Raw genomic sequence first — 19,730 nt, 5'->3', positions numbered from 1 at the left:
TGTACTTATTGAGTATGTCCTACTGACACTACTGGGCAAAGAGAAAGTCAAAAGTCAGAAAGCTCAAGTCTGCCTAATTATGACACAAAACTGAACTGGTGATGCACTGCAGTTAAATATTTATCTCTCCTAATGTTGTATGCACTTTGCCAAAACGGTAGCAAATAGAAGTAGTTCTGAACGTTTGTGCACATCTTTTGACAAGAGAATGATTTGGACCTAAACAAAAACGTATGCGGATTCTACATAAAAGAATTTGGACTTCGTAAATATTAATGAGAACTAGGAATCTTGTATCTAGGCCTGGGTTGGCATCAACATCATATGGACACCTGCTGATCACTTATGCAATTGTCAGCCAAAATAAAACTGACTGATTGTTGCAGATACTCAATAACAGGATAGTAAGTGCATATCTTGTTATAACCAACCATGTTACAAAGTCAGTGTTCACAAACATGATTTCTGTGATGTTAAAATGGAATATTACTGATAATACTAAAGCCCAACTCGATCATTACCTGATATATAGGGGTGGAGACATCACAAAATAACACTTTTTTTCCACAGAGCCTAAGGGCCTGAATGCTATTTGGAACATTCTTTGGTGGGGTTTGCCTTTGCTAACCAAATCACTGGGACCATTCCAGGTTCAGTTCTTCAACAAAACATGTGTACAAGATACATGTGTCACTTTCATCTGTTTTTATTTTCCGAATGGAAGGAATACTGTTTTCGTTCAGCTACATATTATTGGAGGCATTTTCATCAAATTGTTTCTTCATCTGAAACTAATCCACTCTTATGTAGTACAATCACAAACCTGATCCAATAAAAGGTGCAAAGCAGTGCCATCCGGGTGAAATGTGAGTTACTTTCAGTTTTAAATTGATTAGCTAGAAAGATCAAAGTGACCACATCAAGGATATACTTGTGAAAGAACTAAATAAACCCTAATAATCTCAGTAAGTAGTCCATATAACTTAATATATACATAAGAATGTGTAACCGTGCATATACACTGAGGTATACGCATCATGTACATAGTGCTCAAATTGACTTCTTTATACATTAGAATAACACGTAAAGATTCCCTACTGTTCACATCTTCCAGCATCTGTTTCCCTGCATTTAAGACTGTTGCCTTGAAGCAGCAAATCTCAGGGAAATGTTTCTGGCTGTTAGCCTGCAAGGCGAAATAGATGAGAGGCTCTGTCAGACACAGTTAAAATGGAGACCCGATGATAATTGTTTACAATTTAGTTTCAAACAACGATATAAGTTTTAATTCATTAGCTTTGTCTGACAAAATTTCTACTCAGTTAGTAAGACCATCTTCCTCTGTGTTCCACAAATGCAGAAAGCAATACAGATTCTGAGTCCAGTCACAAAGGATGCTCAATTTAAAAATTGCATGGAATCTTCTCAAGCCTATTGATTTGAGATCCAAAGAGAGTGACGTTCAGTATTATATAACAAGCCATTAAGCACAAACCTATATCATTACAAAGTAGGTGAGGTAATAACTTGAACACGCATATCATTTGCCCACTGGCTCACAGATCTTACTCTGGGTACAATTTATCTGAATGGAGGAACTCAGCATTATGATTTCCAATTGTAAAAGATTGAATTTTTATTTTAATGCAATCATGAGTCCAAATTCAAGCAAATCAAACAGCCAGACTGGATCAATTTCATGACTACAAAGGTATCCCCTTGCATGATTGTCATCAGTTATGAAATCAGGAGAACTGGAAAACAGGATACATAGGAAAAGCAGAGATTTTTTTTCAAAAATTACAATTAAATTGATTTTTTTTTGGTTGTCTTTGAAATGATTCTGATCTTTTCTTTGTTGCTTTCAAGGAAGAATAGGAGAGAGAGGTGTTGTCAGGGTAGGTCAACAGCTCTGTTATAATTGGAAATCAGCACCATGCCGCTTTAGGCTGTTGGCATTAATTTAAAACCACAGGGTTATGCAATTATGGCACTATGCCACTATTTTTAATGTTTTTGTTTTGTTTCGCTAAATTTCTTCATTTTGCTGAAGCTATTGACTCATGTTGGATTCAATTCTGTAAGTGGCAGCAAACCTTTAGAACGTCAATTGCAAAGTCATTCTTTCTGCATTAGCTCAAATGCGGAGGATGGTTTTGACTTTTTGGCACAGAACAGATGGACCTGTGGCAGAAGTAGCCATGAGTTTGAGGCTACATCTACTGAATACTTCAAAACTTAGATTAAAAGACTTCTGTTAGAAAAGAGAATTAAAAGGTAAAGAACAAAAAGAAGAATCAATGGAATTAAGACGTAGAGCCATGATTTAATTGAATGACCTTTTTTTTATTAATTCACAGGATGAGGGTGTTACTGGCCAGGCTAGCAGTTTTTGCCCATCCTTAATTGCCCAAAGGGCACTTAAGAGTCAACTACATTGCTGTAGGTCTGGAGTCACATGTAGGCCTGATCAGGTAAGGATTACAGTTCCATTCCCTAAAGGACATTATTGAACCAGATAGGTTTTTCTAACAATCAACGTGGTCATCATTGGACTCTTAATTCCAGATTTTTATTGAATTCAAACCTACCATCTGCTGTGTCAGGATTTGAACTCAGGTCCTCAGAACATCACCTAGGCCCTTGGATTGAGTGGTCCAGCAATAATACCACTACACCATTGCTTCCCCAAATAGAGAATAGAGTTGCAGGGATAACCGGTCTATACTCTTATGATCTAGCCTGTTGACTTTGAATCAACAATGTAAAAATTACCTTTGTGGCCATCTTTTTGTTCAATTAAATATGATACAATGTGAATAGGCACATGTATTGACTAGTTCCAATCTAAGGGTTGGTGCAGGCTTGATGTGCCAAATGGCCTCTTACTGCACTTTAGGGATTCTATGAGATTTGGCAATGATAATGCAACCTAATATTGAAGGAGTTAGGTTGGGCTCTATCTTACTGTTAGAGACAATTATTGCCTTCCACTTGGATGAAACAAATGTTACTTACCATTTCTAGATTCTCGTATCTACCAACATTGAGAATGGGGATGTTGATGGAGCCATGTCCTCCTATTAGCTGGTTCATCATTCACTATCATATACACTATGACAAGCTCATTAAGACTACAAAGTTTTGACTTGATTCATTGATTATCAGATTGCTTTGTTGCCATTGACCTTCTCTGTGCACCGTTTGGCATTCCAATTCACAGCATGAATACAAACTACAATCTGTGTCCAAGCTGGTTTGGTTTGGCGATGTAGTCTTGTGTGGCAGTCATCTGGAAAATGGGCTGCCTTCCTCTCCATCACCCAGTCCACTAACACCATTCGGTCCATACCCGCAAAACAGGGATGAACTGTGCTCTGCATGTCATGTCCTCAATGAAAGTGGTCGAGCACCACATTGTCAGTGGCAGTTCCTGGCTTACAGCATTTGAAGTGGTGTGCAGCTGGGTGTTAAATACAACACCAAGGCCATGATGGACAAAAACTCCCAAATGAGGTGAGCACTTCTGCCTTTCTGGCTGCAAATTCCTCAAGAAAGTTGCCCAAGGATACAGTTACATAGTTAATGAGGGGTAGAGTGGAAGATGGTGTAAAACAAAAGCAGAAAGTGCCAGAGAAACTCAGCAGCTCTAACAGCATCTCTGGAAAGATAAACAGAGTTAACGTTTTGAGTCCAATATGTCATTTTCAGGACTCGAATCATTAACCCCTGTTCTCACTCCACAGATGTTGTCAGAACTGTTGAGTTTCTCCAACACCTTGTTTATTTTCATTTCAGATTTTCAGCATCCACAGTATTTTTGCTCTTATTTCTGTGAGAGACATTTCCCTGAACTTTGGCGAACTGGGCACCGTGAATCTCACTCGATGAAACATTTTAATTGAAAATGGAAAAATTTGACCCACAGCCATTTTCAAATGTAGCTTGAGCAGTAGATTTTTTCAATGAAAATTAAATCTTAATTTCTCAGCATTCCATGTTCTTTTTCTGGAACAATCAGAATTTGTTTGAGCCATTTGCTGAGCAGCTTCCACTTATGAGCCTTTCAAAATAATGGGATAGCCACAATCTAGACAGAGATCTGCTCCCTCTGATTCAGGCAGTAGGCAAAAGTCCTAGATCATGTAATTGTCTTCAATAAAGCCTCTGTACAGCAAAGACAGTCCATTCAATCAGGAAATAATGGCATGCATTTTGAGATTTAAAGAGGAGCCCTCCCATCATTAAAAAGATATTAGTAATGGAGTTAAAAATAATTATGATTAACTTCAAAATCACTTTTTTTCTTTATTTAAATGGTGCGTGTGAAAGGACATTGTTGGAAAGAAGGAAAGGAACCCAAATGAATGCAATCATCAGACAAAATCATTCACTTTGGGGCCAGTAATACTACGTATACCACCAATAAATTACAGTGAGACACAGGGCAAGCAGACCAAAGTTAAGGTTGACAGCTAACGTGTGTCTTCATGCCAGCTTTATCCGCAGACACCTGAACAATGGTTAATTTTTATTGCTAGCTGCAAGCCATCATCCCACCAGCTTTCTACTGATTTAAACTCTCCTCTGTAGAGACTACGACTTTAGACCATAAGACCATAAGACATAGGAGCAGAAATTAGGCCATTCAGCCTAACGAGTCTGCTCCACCATTCAATCATGGCTGAGAAGTTCCTCAACCCCATTCTCCCACTTTCTCCCCATAACCCTTGATGCCCCTAACAATCAAGAACCTACCTATCTCAGTCTTAAGTACACTCAATGACCTTCTGTGGCAGTGAATTCCACAGATTCACCACTCCTTGGCTTAAGAAGTTTCTCCTTGTCTCCAATCTAAAAGGTATTTCCTTTACTCTAAGGCTGTGCCCTCAGGTCTTAGTCTCTCCTACCAATGGAAACATCGTCCCCAACACCCAATCTGTCCAGGCCATTCAGTATTCTGTAAGTTTTAATTAAATCCCCCCTCATCACCCTGAACTCCATTGAGTATAGACCCAGAGTCCTCAAATGTTTCTCATATGTTAAGCTTTTCATTCCTGGGACCATTCTTGTGAACCCCCTCTGGACCCACTCCAGGGCCAGTACATCTTTCCTGAGACATGGGGCCCAAAGCTTTAGGGGCAGCACGGTGGCTCAGTGGTTAGCACTGCTGCTTCACAGTGCCAGAGACCCAGGTTCAATTCTACCCTCGGGTGACTGTCTGTGTGGAGTTTGCACATTCTCCCCGTGTCTGTGTGGGTTTCCTCCGAGTGCTCCGGTTTCCTCCCACAGTCCAAAGATGTGCAGGCTGGGTGAATTGGCCATGCTAAATTTCCCATAATGTTCAGGGATGTGTAGATTAGGTGGATTTATAGGGGGATAGGTCTGCGTCGGATGCTCTGTGGATCAGTGTGGACTTGTTGGGCCACACCGTCGGGATTCTATGATCTATGAACTGCGCACAATACTCCAAATGTGGCCTGACCAGGGCCTTATAGAGCCTCACAAGTACATCCCTGCTTTCTCATGTCTTCTCAAAACAAATGCCTAAGTCGCATTTGCCTTCCTAACTACTGACTCAACCTGCAAGTTTACCTTGACAGAATCCTGGACTAGAACTCTCAAATTTCTTTGCACTTCAGGCTGAATTTTCTCTGCATTTAGAAAATAGTCCATGCTACTTTTCTTCTTACCAAAGTGCATGACCTCACACTTTCCTATGTTGTACTCCATCTGCCACTTCTTTGCCCACCCTCATAAACTGTCCAAATCCTTCTGCAGCCTCCCCAACTCCTCAATACTACCTGTCCCTCCACCTATCTTTGTATCATCTGCAAACTTAGCCAGAATGCTCTCAGTTCTTTCATCTAGATCATTAATGTATAAAGTGCAAAGTTGTGGTCCCAACAACTAACCCTTGTGGAACACCACTTGTCACTGGCTGCCATCCTGAGAAAGATCCTTTTAACCCCTCTCTCTGCTTTCTGCCAGACAGCCAATTTTCTATTCATGCTAGCACCTTGCTTCTAACTCCATGGGCCCTTAAGTTACTCAGCAGCCTCCTGTGTGATACCTTGTCAAATGTCTTCTTGAAGTCCAGATAGATAACATTCATTGGCTCTTGTTTGTCTAACATGCTCATTACTTCCTCAAAGAATTCTATCAGATTTGTCAGGCATGACCTCCCCTTGATGAAGCCACGCTGACTTTGGATGATGATCAGAAATCTCATCCTTCACAATGGACTCTAAAATCTTATCCACGACCAAGGTTAGGCTAGTCAGCTTGTAAATTTCAGTCTTTTGCCTTACTCCCCTTTTAAACAGGGGTGTCAGGTTAGCGATTTTCCAGTCCTCTGGGATCCTCCCTGATTCCAGCGATTCCTGAAAGATTAGCGCTAATGCCTCTACTATCTCTTCAGCTATCTCCTTAAGACTCTGAGGTGTAGTTCATCTGGCCCTGGTAATTTATCCACCTTCAGGCCATTCAGGTTTTGTAGCGCCTTCTCCTTGGTGATGGCCACCATACTCAGCTCTGTCCCCTGACTCTCTTGAATTTTTGGGATATTACTCGTGTTTTCCACTGTGAAGACTGATTCAAAGTAACTAATCAGGTCCTCAGCCATTTCCTTGTTCCCTACTACTATCTCTCCAGCATTATTTTCCAGTAGTCCAATGTCCACTTTTGCCTCTCTTTTGCTCTTACAGTCTAGAGAAACTCTTACAGTCCTCCTTTATATTACTGGCTAGCTTACCCTCATATTTAATCTTCTCCCTCCTTGTTCCTTTTTTTCTTGCCCTCTGTTGGTCGAAATAAGCTGCCCAATCCTCTGGTTTCGCACTGCCCTTTTTCTTTTGCTTTTATGCTATCCTTGACTTCCTTCGTTAGCCATGGTTGTGTCATCGTCCCTGCACCATGCTTATTTTTCCTAGGGATGAATTTTCGCTGTGTCTGCTGAATTACTCTTAGAAACTCCTGCCATTGCTGTTCCATTGTCTTTCCTGCTAGGGTCCTCTCCCAGTCAATTCTGCCCGGCTCCTCCCTCATGCCTCTGTAGTTGCCTTTATTCAGCTGTAATACCATTCCCTCTGATTCTATCTTCTCCCTCTCAAATTGCAGAGTAAATTCAATCATATTATGATTACTGCCTCCTAAGGGTTCCGTCACCTTAAGCTGACTAATCAAGTTTGCCTTATTGTACAACACTAAATCCAGTATTGCCTGTTCCTTAGTGGGCTCCACCACAAGTTGCTCCAAAAAGCCATCTTGTAGACATTCCACAAATTCCTTTTCTTGCAATTTACCACCAACATGATTTTCCCAGTCCACCTGCATATTGAAATACCCCATGATCACTGTAACTTTGCCTTTCTTACACACCTTTTCTATCTCCTGGTATATCTTGTGTCCCAGCTCCTGACTACTATTTGGAAGCCTGTACATTATTCCAACTATGTTTTTTTTTACCTCTGCAGCTCCTCAACTCTACCCACACAGATTCTACACCGTCTGACCCTACTTCGTTTCTTACTATTGATTTAATTTCATTTCTTACTAATAAGGCAACCCCACCGCCTCTGCCCACTTGCCTATCTTTTCGATAGGATGTATATCCTTGGATATTCAGCTCCCAATCCTGATACCCTTGCAGCCATGTCTCCGTGATGCCCACCACATCATATCTGCCAATTTTGATCTGCGCCACAAACTCATTTACCGTTTTTCTTATACCGCGTGCATTCAGATATCACACCTTCAGTTCTATATTAACTGTCCCTCTTCTCATTGTCGTTCGTTTATCCAGTGTGCTTGAATTTTGATTCCTAACCCATTCCAAACACTCTGTCCTAATTATGTCTATGCTGGAGACTTTACTAACCTCTCCTGAGTTCTCCTTTCCTGTCATTTTCTTTCCTATTTTTTCACGCAGTGGAATCTACCCCTATAAGTTGTTAACCTGCTGCTTTATCCCCACTGGGGGAAGTTTTACCCTTCCCTTTCACCCCCCTGCCACTTTCTAGTTTAAAGTCCTATTGACCAGCCTATTTACCCTTTTCGCTAGAACATTGTAGTGCCCTATGAAAAGGAACCTGTTTTCCCATGCCACTCTTTTAGCCATGTGTTTACTTCCCTTATTCTTGTGCCCCTATGCCAATTTTCACGTGGCTCGGGCAGTAATCCGGAGATTCTAACCCTTGAGGACCTGATTTTTAATTGTGGTCCTAGCTCCTGATAATCCCTGAACAGGTCCTCTTTCCTAGTCTTGCCTATGTTATTTGTTCCGATGTGGACCACAACAGCTGGATCCTCCCCTTCCCTCTCCAATATCCTTTCAAGCCAGTCAGAGATATCCCTTAACCTGGCACCGGGCACGCAACACACCATGTGGGACTCCTGATCATGCTTACAAAGGATACCATCTATTCCCATGATTATAGAATCCCCTACAACTACCACCTGTCTTTTTGCTCCCCCCTCTTGATTGGCCTCCTGTGCCACGGTACAGTAGTCAGTTGGCTCATCCTCCCTGCAGCCCTTTTCCTCATTCACACAGGGAGCAAGTACCTTTGTCATTGCAAGCATAAGATCAAAACAACATGAGATAAACACAGTCATGTAGGCTGTGGTTTCAGAAAAAACAGGTCAGACATTCCATCAAGTAGTCACTACCTGAGGTGATCAGCAAGAAGAAAACAAATTCCATTCTAAATAAGAAAAGTAAAGCAATTCATAGTCCTGAGTTACAAGGAAAACTAGCAATTTAACTTTTAAAAGTTGCTACTAATGGTAGTCCACGATTTTACAACAACTTATATTTTTATAGCACCTTTTATCTGATGGAACATTCCAAGGCCCTCATGGCTGAATTATACATTAAAATAAGACACTAAACCACATAAGGATATACCAGAAAAGATGACAAAGTACTTAAGCACAGAGGAAATGTATAAATATTTTAAAGGGCAAAAGCCAGAGGGAGGTGTAGAAAGGGAATTTCAGAGTTTGGGCTTATTGTAACTGAGCCGTGTCCACCCAATTGTGGCATAATTGCACTGTTCTTTATCATTGTATAATAAATTCACTGTGACATTTGTCAATATCACCTCATTAGATCTGTGGAGGGAGAAAGAGAGTTAGTGTTTCAGGTCCAGTGTTACTGTTCCTTTGAACAAGGCAGAACGTTGTCAAAAAGCTAGGCTACAAGAGTCTGGTCACAACACTTTAGAAAATGGAGACCTGGAGTTAATTTGATCAAAGTTTTGATCAAACACAGAGGGTTTTTTGGAGCAGGTGGTCAGCCTGCAATAAATGCTGGTTCATTGATTATCTACATGTAGGAATTGAACATGTTTCTGTCTCTGCAGAGGTCACCTCATGCAGAATTAGTCAGGATCATGGCCTATTTTGGATCACCTAGAAAAAGTTCAGGACAACTTTATTTTCAGACTTCCTTCCTCTGATTGGTCTGGATTTTTCTTTGCATTCTTGCCTTCCAAAGAGGTGGCAAGACTTTCCTGGAATGGACATGTGAGTATGTTAGTGATCTAAAATGAGTCATAATTACATGGGGCAGAGTACAGGGACAGTATATCAATGCATGATCTTCATTTCTCTTATGTTCATGTTTAACATGGGAGTCGATTAGCTCAGTTGGCTGGAGTGACTTGTGATGTTGAATGATGCAAACAGTGTGGATTCAATTTCTGCACCAGCTGAGGTTACCATGAAGAACTCTCCCTCTCAATCTCTCCTTTTGTTTGCAGTATGGCGACCCTGAGTTTAAGCCAGCACCAGTTGTCTCTACCTAATGAGAGAGTAGCTCTATGGTGTGATAAGACTATGGCAGCTTGACTATAAAGTACTTTACTTTAACATGCCTTATGAACATGGATCTAAAATGTAAGTAGACACTGCTAAATATCAATAGCATTGCTAAATATCAAAGGCATATAAATAGGACAGAAGCTGCTTAAACGAAACTTTAAAACATGGGTAAAGTCAAGTCCATACTTTTGAAATTATCACTATTATCCAAATCTCTAACTGATTTCTGATTTTTTTTCCTATTTAGTTATTTTACTCAAAGGTACTGTGGGTTTGATGTAGTATCACAATGGGTCTCTGAACAAGTTTGCGACCGTGTTATTTATCTCAGAAGCCAATGGTTCCTTGCCCAATTTAAGCACAACTAAGAATTCAATGTAACAAAACTGTTACAGAATAATGTATTCTGAAACATTGGCAGTTGCATAGATCATATCTCTCATCTGACCTCAATACATTTTGCTTGTTTCACCTCACAGAACTGTATAATACCAACTCTAATATGATAAAAGCCACGGTGTGGTGCCTCTACAGTCAGCTGCAAACTTCATGTTGGTTTAGAGCTTACATTTTCTGGTTAGTAGCTCTGTTTACTGAAGCCTATCTGCTTCTGTTCTCCCTGCATGCCAACCAAGGCTGATTTTGTTGAGTAATTCTTTGTTCACATCACACAAGAAGTCACGCATCAATCAAACCCGATGCTGACTTGTCGAACTTGTTTCTACAGCATATTTTTACATTACATGCATTTTCAGTCATAGTAAAAGCATATATAGCACAATTTATTGAAACATGACAAGATTAATGATGAAACTGAATAGGCTCCAGCAAGCAACACAACAATACGGCAAGCAATGACATATGTTGATATTATTTTCATTTTTAAGGGCTATTCACTGAAACTGCATGATCAGACCTTTGACATCAAAAATACCCATAATTATCAACTTGCTTTCATATTAAATAATATCAATGCTGACATAAGTGGGTGGTGTATGCTGCATACAATGTACTTTTGTACTTCACAATTTCCAATTGGTTTTTTAAGCAACATAGCACTCTGACTTTTTGCATACTTAACCAGCTCCCACCAAAATAGGTGGGTCTGCTGTTCACCTACATTTTTTTGATTTGATTTATTATTGTCACATGTAGGTAGGTACAGTGAAAAGTTTTGTTTTGCATGCAGTGCAGATCATACCATACAAAGTGCATAAGGATAATAGAACAGAGTGAGGAATACAATGTTACAGCTACAGAGAAGATGCACAAAGAGCTAGGTCAACATTAAATTTGAAATTTGAAATGCCTATTCAGAAGTCTAATAACAGTGAGGAAGAAGCTGTTCTTGAATCTGTCGAGTCCGGAGGGCTGCAGAGTCTTCAAGCAGAAAATGAGGTGTTGTTCAAAGCTTGTGCTGAGCTTTGCTGGAACACTGCAGCAAGCCTGAGACAGAGATGTTGGCCAGGGCGCAGGGTGGTGTGTTAAAGTGGCAGCTTAGGGTCTTTTTTTGCAGCAATAGCATCAATCTACACCTCAGACACATGACATCTGCATCATCACCTGGATTTCAGCAAATGTTCTGCAAAGTGATCACCCAGTCTACGTTTCATTTCCCCAAGGTAGAGGACACCACATTGTAAGGAGCAAATGCAGTCAACTAGATTATAGTAAGTGCAGGTAAAGTGCTGCTTCACTTGGAAGGTACATGTGGGCCCTTAGATACTGAGGAGGGAGGAGGTAAATGGGCAGATGTTACACCTTCAGCAGTTGCAGAGGAAGGTGCTGTGGGGCTGTGGGGCAGTGTTGTGAGTAAAGGAAGAGTGGACCAGGTTGTCCTGGAGGGAATGGTCCCTGTGGAACACTGACAATTGTTAGCCACCAACAGTCTCCATTAACAGCTATTCATCTTCCCAGCCAGATCGTTATCCAGTCCTTTGTCTGTTCAACCATTCTTCTCTCTCTTTGGGCTCTATCCCCAGCTATCGTTTACTCCTTACGTCCACCGCACCTATCTTCTACATATAAGCCAACATTTTCTTTGCTTCCATAACTTCTGAGGAAAGGTCACTGGATCCAAAATGTTAACTCTGATTTCTCTTCACAGATGCTGCCAGACCTGCTGAGCTTTTCCAGCAACTTCTGTTTTTGTTTCAGGTAAATTATTTGCCTATTCTCTTTCTAGAGAACTGTTGTTGATGTTTATAGTCTTCACTTTTGCTACAAGCTGTAGAACTAAGGTGGGCATATCCAAGGGGACTAAGATTGGGTATGTGCCTGGGCCATCACAGACCCTAACTGTACAGCAGTGATATGGTTTGTGTTTTTGAGGTGGAAATGTAGTGCAGAAAACAAGGCAATAGTTTGTGGTTGAGAGGTAGACAGCTTAATTTGAGACTATAGGACACAAATATGCATCAACTTGAAAAGGTAGGTATCTGTGGCTGAAGAGCATTGTGTTATGTTAATGTCACAGACAGCATATGTGGCTACAGTACATGTGCCAAAGATAGTGCAAGTGGATGAACAGCATGGGTTTGTGTGAAAAGCCAAGGGTTAATGGGGCAAGTGTGATAGCTCCTGTCATTCAGAGAGTGCCACCACAATCATTCCAGGGGCTGAGCATTTCTAGTCCAGGATGGTGGTTAGCCCAATTCAAGACTAAAGCTTGTTACCATTTCAGTAAGTGAACTGGATGGTCCTGGAAGTCAAGCAAAATAAGCCTGGGCCTTGCTAGCCACTCAGTCATGAAGAGTGATATAGGACAGTATTGATTATTTTGCAAGGTTTCTAATTGGTAGAGGTGTTGCCTTGGAGAATGCGCCAGATAATTGACAGTTAACTGCCAGGATTTGTTTAAATCTTAAACAAAGCGGGTTGACTGATTGGTAGGGAATTTTCTGGAGAAATGATCCCAGTTGTCACCTATTTTGTTCAATTGAAACAGCATCAGTGCACACAAGTGTTTATTCTGTCTGCAAAGAACAGGGTCCTGCATATTTATATGTAGCTCCCTGCACGACACTGCAAGCCTGACTGACAATCCGAAATTGGTTGTCAGTGTAATTCTTCATACACTCAGGATTATCCAGCAAATGTTGTCCAATTAGATATTTATTTGAAAAGGAACAATTTGCAGGGCTATGATGAAAAAACAAAGGAGACTAACTAATTGGTCGCTCTTTCAAAGATCAATCAGTAGCACAATGTGCCAATAGGTTCCCGGCTATGCTGCAGGATTCTGTTATGGAGGTAAAGCAGATGAAACCTAAAGAGTATATGAAGTCAGACATTCATGTTTTTTTTTGTGTGTAGGAATATTGAACATGCTTCTATGCAAACACTGGAATATCATACATGATAGTGTAAGGACAGTTTACAATATAGTCTACAATACCTCCAACTTGGCTCTGATATAAAATGTAACTCTGAATTACATTTAGTTGTAATGCCCTTGCTTTCAAAGTGACTTTATTTTACAATAACACCAATCTACAGCTCAGACACATGACATCTGCATCATCACCTGGATTTCAGCAAGCATCAATCACTATGACCTCCAGCTTGAATTAAATGTTAAACATGACTAACATTTTAAATGCGTATTTGAAATGTTCCAAGAGATCTCAAATTTTGAAGCAATTCTCAGTCCTCATCAAATATCTCCATTTAGACTCCATTTGTGATGCAGTCTGTTTAAATATACATTTCTCATAAGTGGAATAAACACAGCTGCAGTTTATGCTTGGTTATGAAAGTATAATTTTTAAAAGAGCTCTTTGCTTTTTATTTACTGCCAGCCTTCCTACTTGTTTAAGACTGGATTTGGGACAATGAGTGCCAAGAAGTTGAATATTATGATACAATTGGGATTTGAAAAATTAGCAAAGCCTGAGATAGGGATTAAGCAAAATGGAAAGTAAAGGTTTACGATTCTATTCTAACATAGATCAGATCAACCACAAATACAATGAAAGACCAATAATAACAGCATGTAAGCACAAGCTTTGCAATGCAGAAGCAATACTAAGGAAACAGGGATAAATGGAGTCTATTTAAATCTATTCATCAATCATTGAACTTTTCCTTGTTTAAGAATGCATTTGTATTTGGAGTCACTGAGTATCTCAGTACTTTGATCTCTGCTTTTTATGCCCATTTACTTACTGCAAATATTTGTAAATTCCTTCTTCTTGGCTTAAGCGTGAATTTCATTGGATTTCATGGAGTGTTCCTCTCCACTAATCTTAGTCTTTTCTTGCACTATTGTCCCAAACGCACCTAATTAACTGCTTACCCAGCCCAGTTCTCCCATTTGCCATACTCGGAAGAAGTCACCACTGGCCAGATGTCCCTGACTAGATAGGCATCCCTGATGCCATCTCCCTCTTTAAAATCTCCAGAGCTGCTCTGCATGGCTGCACAGAGTTTGGTGGATCCAAAAAAGTCAGTTCACACCTTGGTTCCCAAATTGTTGACCTAATACAGCTCATGTTGAGCAGGCTAACATGCAAGTTTTAAATGGTGAGCTGACCAGATTTTAAATTTTTCTGGAGGCAGGTTAAGGTCCCCAGGTTTAACAGGCCTTACTCACTAGCCAGATCCACCTATCCTGACCAAAAGAGGAAAACGTCTCAAAGTGCTCCATCACAGTTCATCAGTAAAATTTAACCGAGACCAAAACCTGACAATTATTCAGTTTTGATTATGTGTATAAACTGAATATTCATATTTTTATTGCATTTCAGTGAAAAGCTTTTTAATTCAATACCTAAATCATAGAATCCATACAGTGCAGAAACAGGCCATTCAGCCCATCAAGTCTGTACTGATCCTCCAAGCAGCATTCCACACAGATGTCAACCCCTCTCCCAACCTTGCATTTCCCATGGTTATTCCACCAAGCCTGCACATCCCTGGACAATTTAGCACTGCCAATCCACATAATCTGCACATCTTTGGACTGTGAAGGAAACCAGGGCACCCAGAGGGGACCCATGTACACACAGGGAAAATATTCAAACTCCACACAGACAGTCAACAGTGGGGGGAAATCAAACCTGGGTCCTTGGCACTGTGAAGCAACAGTACTAACCACTGAGCCACCATGTCCCCTTACAACTGTCCTATACTTACTAAAGCTGCATTTTTGTGAGTTTTTTTTTAATGTATATTGTAAGTCTAGAAGGTATTCTGTGACAATAGCAACAAAGCAGCAACTCTGAGTTAAAATCATTGTGTTAACATTATGTATTTAAATTAAACTATGTGAATTTATTTTACATATCTTGGACAACTGTTTTAGAGAAATTAAAGTATCATTGAATCAGTGTGTTTTGAAAAATGCAAGGAAACATTCACTGTACAAATGATTAACCTAACAACGTATTCTAATGTTCATCAGCATTTGCAGAGAGATGCTCTCAAGCCTCTTTGTGGTCAGATCAATATCAAGGATCTTCATGCTGCAACCTGAAATTTCAGAGATAGATCTGTAGTCCTCTGATACAATTAATTTGAATGAGCTTGCATCCTGTTATTTGCTGTAGTGCTGCTGGCTAACATCCATAGCAATGAAGGATTTCCTGCCAAAATCACCGTTAAATCTTGGGGAGGGAGAGAAGCTGACAAAACGAAGATCCATCCTACAAAAACATATCATTCTTTCTCTAGTCCATTACATGACAAGCATAGACAAATCCACCTACTGGCCAAATAAAGAGGTATTGGAGCAAGAGGGAACAAGGATGGTGTGGAGTAAAGAGTTAACTATATAGTAAATCTAAAAATAGCTGTTGTTATGGACCAGACAAAACCCCTTCCAAATATATCAAGGAGATAGCCTGGACCCTAACTTCTTTCTTATTTTAAGACAAGTGAAGGCGCTGTGTTTCAGGCGTAATTTGATTGGTTACATGATGGGATTTAAGCAAAATACACTTTAGTCTTAACCTATAGTTAAAATAGAAACAAAAGAAAGAATTAGTACATCTTTAAGTCTACTAGAAAACTTAACATAATGATATTCGACTACCAAACAGCAACTGTTCTAATAACATCCCATAAGCACACCAGTGGCAAAGACAACGTCAGTAAAACTGATTATCTCACATGCAATTCTGGCAGCAGAGAAACCCAAGTTTTTAGTTGCAGCAGAGAGATGGAGCAGCTTCCACAACCAGTTTCAAAGGCCCAACAATTACTGAAAACTAAACTAAAACTTGGGTTCTGTGGGAGCCAGACTCTGCCCATATATACTGCTTGTGTTGTTCCAACTTTAACAAAAAATCCTAAGTTTCACCAGTTGTTTACTTTTTTGGCTTGGAAGAGACAGCTCAGCGTCTATGGCTCAAAACCTCTCTTCAAAAAAAATGGTCAAAATACACCTCTTAAAGCCATATTATTGGCACACTATTGAACATGTGCTTAAGGAGCTCTGTCATGGTAATGTCAGATCACTTGGAACTCGTGCCCAACATGTAGGGTTACAGGCATGTCCTCTCATGTCAGCCATTGTGTCTTGGTATGTTCAATAAAGCTTGTTAATGTTCAAGGAGACAGTGATGAACAGACCCACTGTACCAAATGAAAGCGACAAGCAGAGCCCAAAGCAGCAAACATCGGCAACAGGGTGTTATAGGTGACTAAAGAGGCCAATCCAACATTCCAATCACAGAAGTGGGGGAAAATCCTGAAGAGAAGCCCAGCAGTGACAGGAAGCAGCTGATGATGAACTTCAAGCCAAGCTAGGCACTAGACTATGGAGAGACAATGCCTGCACAAAGCTGTCAGAGCCTGGCAAACATCCATGGCAGGTAACAAAGTTGCAAGAAAATTAGTTGGCCAAATTGAGTAAGCCAATGACAGCAAATTGGAGGTCTTTACACTGATAAGAAAGAAAATACCACTCTAAAAGTTTGCCAGCAGAAGCTGCTCAAAGAAACAGGACCAATTCTGGTCTCCTGTTAGAGGAAAGATGTTGTGAAACTTGAAAGGCTTCAGAAGAGATTTACATGGATGTTACATGGTTGGAGGGCTTGAGTTACAGGGAGACGCTGAATAGGCTGGAGCTATTTTCATTGGAGTGTCAGAGGCTGAGGGGTGACTTTATAGAAGTTCATAAAATCATAAAGGGCATGGATAAGGTGAACAGCCAAGGTCTTTTCCCGAGCGTAGGGGAATCCTAAACTAGAGGACATAGGTTTAAGGTGAGAAGCAAAATATTTAAAAGGGACCTGGCAGGAAATTTTGCGTGCAGAGAGTAGTGCATGTTTTGAATGAGCTGCCAGAGGAAGTGATGGAGGCTGGTACGATTACAACATTTAAAAGGCATCTGGGTATATGAATAAGAAGGGTTTAGGGGGATATGGCCCAAATGCTGGCAAATGGGACTAGATTTATTTAAGATATCTGGTTGTCATGGATGAGCTAAACCGAAGTTTCCATGCTATATATCTCGACCACTCTATGATTCTAATAAGATATCAATAAGGGACTCCACCAATTAGAGCTAGTTTTAGCCAGTATTACAAAGGGTCATGAATTCTTAGAAACAAAGACCATCTCAGATTTGTATCAGCAGCACAAAAAATTAGTAACAGACCACAGCAGCCTGCAAACAGCCAGGCATTAGACAATACTAAGAATATGATGAATTCTTCTTGGAGGATTAAGCAGGCCCACTCTGAATATTCAACTTCCCTGATTTTACACACAATACAAACAATGGTATGCAAATACCATGGTTAATGGCAAGAAGCTCATTTTAAATTGGATACAATGGTTGTTTCTATTCTATCAGATGGTTATCTGTAGTTGAGACAAAAATGTTCTCAGTTTGTCTACTATTCATCTTAGGGGCATGGTAGGTATCAACTCAAAGTGGGGGGGCTGATGCACACTAACGGAAAGATAACAGAAACTTTGTAAGACATTCCTAATCATTACTGTTCTTTATGAAGCAGAAATGCCATGCAGCTTTGAATATTCATTTAGCAGTCACAGAAACCACTGATGTTGACTCAATGTGCCAGGAATCACTTTCAACTACAAATATTTAGCCATATGATTACAGGAAAATAATGATGTGGAGGTGCCAATGTCGGACTGGGGTGGGCAAGGTCAAAAATCACATGACACCAGGTTATAGTCCAACAAGGTTCATTTGAAAACATAAGCTTTTGGAGTCTCACTCCTTCTTCAGGTGTTAGTGAGAGAGGTGGCATCAGACACAGAATTTACAAGCAAAAGATCAAAGGGCCAGAGAACTGATGCGAATGTATTGAACAAACCTAAGATGGCTGTTAAACCTTTAATCAGTTAGAAAGGAGACACAGGTTTCAATTGATTAATATGCAAATCCCAGAATTTCTTTCATATCACTGCCCCAAGATAACTAAGAGTTTTATCAGTATGCCAGAGTTGTCATCTCAGGTCGACAATGCATTTCAGGTATGAGGCCTTGTTTTGAATCTGTCTGTATTTAACTTGGAGTTAGATTGGTTTTATATCCAAAGTAGGAATTTATAAAATGCCACATTGACTGTCTACCAGTTGTGTGTTTTTTGAAGGAAATAGAATGTATCTGCAATTACAAATCTGCAAATGCAAATTCATCCCATAGATTTATGTGTGTGTGTGTGTGTGAAAGAGAGAGAGTCTGTCTGTGTATGTATGTGTGTCCGTGTGTGTGTGTGAAAGAGAAAGTCTGTCTGTGTGTGTGTGTGTAGGAGGGAGAGAGTGTGTGTGTGAGGGAGAGAGAGAGTGCGTACGTGTGTGTATGAGAGAGAGAGCGAGAGAGACAGAGAGTGTGTGTGTGTGAAAGAGAGAGAGTCTGTGTGTGTGTGTGTTGGGTGCGGTAGAGACACAGAGTGTGTGTGTGTATGAGAGAGAGAGAGCGAGAGGGACAGAGTGTGTGTGTGTGTGTCTGTGTGTGTGTGTGTGTGTGTGTGTGTGTGCGTGCGCACGAGTGTGTGTGTATGAGAGAAGGCGAAAATGTGAGTGTGTGTGCGTGAGAGACAGTGTGCATATGAGAGAGAGTCTGTGTGAGTGTTTTTGTGTGTGAGAATGTGTGTGTGTAAATGTGTGAGTATGTGTGAGAACGTAGAGTGTGGTGGCATCACGTAATGCAACATGAACCCAAGATCCCAGTTGAGGCTGTCCTTGTGGGTACCAAACTTGGCTATCAGTCTCTGCTCAGCAACTCTGCCTTGTTGTGTATCCCTAAGTCCATCTTGGAGGACGTTTACCTGAAGATCTGAGGCCAAATGTCTTTGACCGCTGAAATGTTTCCCCACTGAGAGGAAACATCCCTGTCTGGCAATTGTTGCGCAGTGTCCATTCATCCGTTTTCATAGCATCTGCATGGTTTCACCGATATACCATGCCTCGGAGCATCCTTGCCTACAGTGTATGAGATCCTCAGCGTTGGCCAAGACACACGAGTATCTGATATGCTCGTGATGGTTGTTTCTCTCAAAAGAGAGACAGTAAATGCTGGGGGAAAATGCACCAAAGACAAAGATGACCCAAACCTTTGGAGCAGAAGGTAGGCAAAAAGTAAAATTGTCTACTTATTTTACTAATCCACTAACAACAGGCAACAGCAATTGGATGAAGGAATTCTTCTCTGCGATTAAGGACAGAGCAGCATAGGGAAGTAGAAAGAGATTGGACAACCTGAATTCTCAGCTGCAGTTAGCTTCACTTCCACGCCACTAGAGATAAATGGGACCGTATCAAATTTCTGATAAAGGATTCTGGTAAGTGATTGGCCAGTATTGCAGAGATAGTAGGAACTGCCAATGCTGGAGAATCTGAGATAACAAGGTGTAGAGCTGGATGAACACAACAGGCCAAGCAGCATCAGCGGAGCAGGAAAGCTGACGTTTCGGGTCTAGACCCTT

The sequence above is a fragment of the Rhincodon typus genome, chromosome 7 (genome assembly GCF_021869965.1).
Source record: "Rhincodon typus isolate 14 chromosome 7, sRhiTyp1.1, whole genome shotgun sequence".
Taxonomy (NCBI): domain Eukaryota; kingdom Metazoa; phylum Chordata; class Chondrichthyes; order Orectolobiformes; family Rhincodontidae; genus Rhincodon; species Rhincodon typus.
Note: the sequence above shows the minus strand (reverse complement) of the source record.